The sequence below is a fragment of the Asparagus officinalis genome, chromosome 6, assembly GCF_001876935.1.
Source record: "Asparagus officinalis chromosome 6, Aspof.V1, whole genome shotgun sequence".
In the NCBI taxonomy this organism is placed as follows: Eukaryota; Viridiplantae; Streptophyta; class Magnoliopsida; order Asparagales; family Asparagaceae; genus Asparagus; species Asparagus officinalis.
The window spans coordinates 28,556,085-28,562,084 of record NC_033799.1 but is presented as its reverse complement, the minus strand read 5'-3'; positions in this window follow the sequence as shown (position 1 = coordinate 28,562,084).

The following is a 6,000-nucleotide window of genomic DNA, read 5'->3' as shown; positions in this document are numbered from 1 at the left end:
TTCCAAAATTTCTAGGGAATAAAACTAAAGATGCATATATTTTTATCTTAGAATTTGAGGAAGTATGTATGATGATTAAAATGAGAGAATTAACTGAAGATGCAATCAAACTCAGATTTATTCCTTTTGCCCTCAAAGACAAAGCAAAAAAAATGGCTATACAGCTTACTCATAAATTCCATCACAACTTGGGGGGAATTTATCACCGTTTTTCTTAAAAAAATTCCCGATCCATAAAACGGTGAAACTAAGAAATATCATCATGAATTTTAAAATTGTCTTGGAAGAACCTTTTTGAAAGTATTTTGACCGATTTGAAGATCTTCTCATCCAATGTCCTCATCACGGTTTAGAAAAACGGCGACTGTGCCAAATAATTTATGAATGATTAGATTATTCTGCAAAAACTTCCTTAGAGTCAATGTGCCACGGGGATTTCATGAGGAAAAACGTTGATGAAGCTTGGGAGTTTTTAGAGAGTCTTTCTGAGAAAACCATGCAATGGGAACATTATGATGACAGGGTTTCGTTAGTTTTCCAACCTAAATCTAATGGTCTTTTCTTAGAGTCGAACATTACCTCCGAAGCAAAGATGGCGACAATTCTGCGGAGGTTAGAAGGTTTAGAAATTAAGGAACGAGCTCCAGCTCAAATCAATCATGTTTCTGCCCCGGGATGTCATAACTGTCAGTCTCCTACCCATGTTTCAGAGGAATGCCCTCTCCTAGGAAACACTCATTCATTAGAACAGATGAACGTTGCATTCCAATGTCTAATGAATAATCTATTTTCTCCAACCTACAATCCAGGTTAGAGAAATCATCCTAATTCGCATGGAATCAAGGAAGTCTCCAAGGGAATCAAAATTTCAATCCCACTTCAAACCAACACTTTCCTAGGGGGAACATAGTTCCTTTCAATTCTCATCCACAATTTCAACAACCCAATCTGCCATATCAAAATCAGTCTCCTCTTCATCAAGCTGTAATTCAGACTCCTCACAATCCAGATCAGGATAAACGTCTCAATGTCTTTAAAAAGGGTTTGAAAACCATAATTAAGGTCTTCACTCAAACCACGAATATGTTGACTCAAACGTCCAGCACTTTGAATTCCTTTATGCAATCAACCCGACAAATGCTCAACTCCAACACTCAAGCTATAGCTAGATTAGAATCCTAACTTGGTCAACTAGCTAGTGCCGTGAGTGAAAGAGAGAAAGGAAAATTTTCGAGTCAACCCATGGTCAACCCTAAGGACACAGGAAGCATTTCATCCTATGAAGCTCAAGTGAATGCAATCCATTCACTTCGGTCAGGTAGACAGGTCGATAATCAAGTAAGAACTCATCCAAGTCAAACTCTTGATCCAGTACAAATTCCTTCTCCTTCTCCTTCTGGTGAATCTATTCAACAATCACTCCCCTCAGATGACCAAGAACCTGAACCCGAACCTGAGCCTGCTTTTGATAGGTTTAGACCAGTTTCTCCTTTTCCAGATAGACTCAGGCCTAGGAAACACTCCCCTCAAGAGGAGAAGATCATAGAAACATTCAATCAGGTTAAGATCAATATTCCTCTCTTAGATGTAATTGAACAAATTCCATCTTATGCCAAAATTTTGAAAGAATTATGCACTAAGAAGAGGAGAATAAATGTTCCAAAGAAAGTCTTTTTAGCCGCCAATATCAGTGATATGCTCTCAAATCCCATACTTTTGAAACGTAAGGATCCAGGTTCTCCTATCATTTCATGTATCATTGGTAATACTCACATTGATAAGGCATTTTTAGACTTATGGGCTAGTGTCAATTTGCTTCCATATTCAGTCTACCAGCAATTAGGTCTAGGTGTACTGAACCCAACCCGCTGTACTTTGCAGTTGGCTGATAGATCTGTCAAGGTCCCTATGGGTGAGTTAGAGGATGTTATGATTAAGATTGGAGATTACATTTTTTCAGTAGATTTTATAGTCTTAGAAACACAGCCTGTTTCCAATCTCAAAGGACAGACACCCGTTTCCAATCTCAAATTACATCCAGGAAAGATCAAAAGAAGAAGAAGAAGAAGAGTCTGATTTGAGTTTTGAGAAAATTTTTGACGAAGAGTTGGAGTTTTTAGAAGAAGCAGATTAGGTCATTGAGAATGATGAAACTTTGTTAAATATTTGCTGCCTTGAATTAAATTTTGAAGAACTCTTTCTTTATGAACTTAGATTCTTAGAGAATAATCAACAACCAAATTTTCAGAACTCAACCATGAATCTTTGGGTTGAGGAAAATGCTACAGAAGAATTGGTTGTTAGAAAATAAAAATTCACAGTACAAGAGTCTAAGTTAGAAGAATTGGTTGTTAGAAAATAAAAATTCACAGTACAAGAGTCTAAGTTCATTAAGAAATACAAAATGCATGACACCAATAATACATACCAGTACAAGAGTCTAAGTTCATTAAGAAATACAAAATGCATGACACCAATAATACATACCTTACTTTGTTGTAAGAATTATTGAACACCCCGAAATGCTTGGAATTTCACATTGTTAATTATATCATTTTGAATTTGTTTAAAATCCGGGGAAGAATTTTTAATAATAAGGTAGGATTCAATATAGAATACGAGCTCTTCATGTCGAACCCTTCATTCTATATTGTTTGTTTTGTTTTATTTCAGAATAATAAAAAGAATTTATTCTTCTCTCATTTGAGAGTTTCTTATTTAGTTGTAAAAAAAAGAAAAAAAAAAGAGAAAAAAAGAAAAAGAAGTATAAATTTTTTCCATCCTCCTTAGACCAAAGGTAATTGTAGATTTTTATCAGCCAACCAAATGTAAGTACTTCACTTCTTATCTGCTTTACTTTGTGTATCATAGAGTTTGCATTGAGAACAATGCAAAATTTAGGTGTGGGGGTGGGAATTAGTTATTTTTTCTCTTTATTTTACCTTTTTAGTTGCATTTTTTCCTTTTCCTTAAAAAAATTATAAAAATATTGTCACTTGCCAAATTGATAAAGTTATGTAATAATTGATTTATTTGATAAATTTTAAAAAAAATTTATCCCTAGTTTGTTATTTACTCAAGTTCACCTTTTATGATAACTCTAAAAAAATTTCTTAAGAAATAATTTTCAAAGTAGTATACTTTACTTAAGCTTTAACTTAGATTTTTATTTAAAATAATAGAATTTATGCATGCTTAGCTTAGAGTTGAAAATAATTTTTCAAAGTATCTTGATTTACATATTTTTTAGAATATATATACATATACATATTGAAAAATATAATAATAATAACATTACAAAAGAAGAGTGCGAAAAATAGGCACCAAAAGAAAGAAAAAAAAGAAAAAAAACTCTTGAATTCAAGGTGATTCTATCTTATAAAGCCTAAACTGACCGAGTAATTAAGCCCAAAGAGTATTTTTATACTTAATGACCTAAGCCCAATTGGGTTGGGATCCATTGGCCCAAAACTCGTTAAATGATTGTCTAAAATTATCAAGTAAATTGAGTTATTCACTGACCTCTTTAAATTGGCAAGTTGACCAAATTTTTTGCGTATATTCACTACAAACCCTCACGAGACTACAACTCGTCCACTAGGGTAACCTAAGGGTTTAAAGGCTTGTTGTATGCACTAAATACAACCGCGATTCCTGCGAAAGTGAGTTAGGTTTTCTTTCCTTTTTCTTTCTTTGCTAGAGGACTAGAAAAGTTTTAAGTGTGGGGGTATTTGATAATCATATTTTATTATAATTTTATACCATCATTATCTATTTTATATGAATAAATATACCACTAATAATTGTTTTTATCTTTAATTATAGGTTAATCAAAAATAAAAAGCCCAATATCTCTTCTTATACCACTAATAATTGTTTTTATCTTTAATTATAGGTTAATCAAAAATAAAAAGCCCAATATCTCTTCGCTCAACAAAGCCCATGAATTAATGAAGAATATATGTAAATACATGAAAGAGCTCAAGCCTAAGTCCAAAAGCCCAAAGCCAAAGCCAAAAGAAAGAGGAAATCAGCGGATTGCAAAAGGAGGCATATGGGTATCGATACCAGCATCGATACTTGTATCGATACCAGCATCGATGCTGGTATCGATACCTACGGGCTGACAGTTACACATCAAAGGCTAAAATTTGCTTATTTTGGATAAGATTTCAATCTAAGGGCTCTTATTCACTGATGTTTATTATAAATAGGGGTAGAGAGTGAGGGGTTGAGAGGGTGAAAAATTTTGTATCTCCTTTTGGAGAGAATGATTACTCTTAATTGAGAAGACCTTCCAAATTTGTAACTTTTTGTTATAATTAATAAAAAAAAAATTTCACCACTTTAAATTTTTCTTCTCTTTGTTGGATGATGAAGATGGAGATAAAGATTAATTTGGAGGTTTGTTTTTCTTATTTTTTTTCTTTTATTTCTTTTCTTATTGCTTAGTAGCTTAGATTTATTTACATGCTTGTAGTTAGATTTTATTTTCTTGTTTAAATAGCCAAGAGGTTAGAACCCTCTTGCCTTAGATTTATTTCATGCTTATAAATTAGATTTATTTCATGCTTATAGAATAGATTTATTTTCTTGTATTTAATTCTTGTAATTTATTTTGTAGTTTAGATTTTACAATTTATTTTGTTGATAGATTTTAATTTCTTGCACTATTCACCTTGAGGCAAGAACCCTCTTGGGTTTAGTTTTTCTTTTTGTTCATTTTTATTTTCTTTGATTCGCCTTTAGGTTAGAACTCTCTAGGGAATCACCATTTTCTAAGAAGTGGATTCAATTCTAGATTACTATATCTTTAATTGAATCCGTCATCTTTACTTTCTTGAATTTTATTTTTATTCTTGATTTTTCTTTTTGATTCTTGATTTTATTCATCTCTCCTTGTGAAAATCATTCATTCATTGTCACACCCACTCTCACTTACATTTTGCACTTATTTACACACCATTTTCATTCTCTTCATCTCTCCACAATCATATTCACTCATCACTCCTAATTGTCACGCACACAACATAAGAACCAATTTTAAATTTCTCCTACAAAACACCTTCCTCGTGTGATCTATAACTTTTTATACTATAACTTGATTAATTGTGCACTTGCAATTTGTGGTACATGTTTATGCCGCATCACTATCTCTTAATCAAGAGAAGTACACTCTATATTGTGACAGTCAGAGCGCCATCGACTCGAGTAAAAATGCTACCTATCACTCAAGGACAAAACATATCGACGTACGTCTTCATTGGATCCGTGATGCTTTGGAGAATCGTCTTATACACATTAAGAAAATTGATACAAGCCAAAATTCGTCTGGCATGATGATGAAGCCTCTACCAAAAGAGAAACATGACTTCTGCCGAAGAAAGACAAGTATGACTACTGTTTGAAAACTTTCTCCTCATGAGGATGGAGGGGGAGATTGATGGGAATGGGGGTCCATCCCCATAATAAATTAATATAGATTTGATCCATGGAAGTTCTAAGTTGTATTGAAGCTCTTGAAAGTTGGCTACCTGTTCATATTCTGCATGCATTGATAGATTGTTTTTCTCCATGCATTGGGAGAAGGAAGGGCTGGTCTTTGGACTTCTCCATGCAACAAATGTGGTGTACCCAAGAGGCATTTCCTCCATATAAATAGAGGGGAGATGGTGAAGGTTTACAACAAGAAGCAAGAAGAAGAACCACGTACAACCTATAATTCTCAAGTGAGTTTGAGAGAAAGTGATCCTCAAGTTAAGTTATACCAATTTGAGAGAAGATCATTTGTAAGCTTCCATTTGATTGCAGTGGAAACGGTGAAGAATGGGCGGGTGAGGACGTAGGTTCAAATTGAGCTGAACCTCAGTAAATCTTGTGTGTGTGCAATTTTTCTCTCTATTTGTTTTCCTCTTTTATTTTTTTTACTCTCTATCTCATCAAAAAGACGGGAAAGATCTTATTGTCCTATTTATTTCCCAACACTTGCAGGGACCAGTG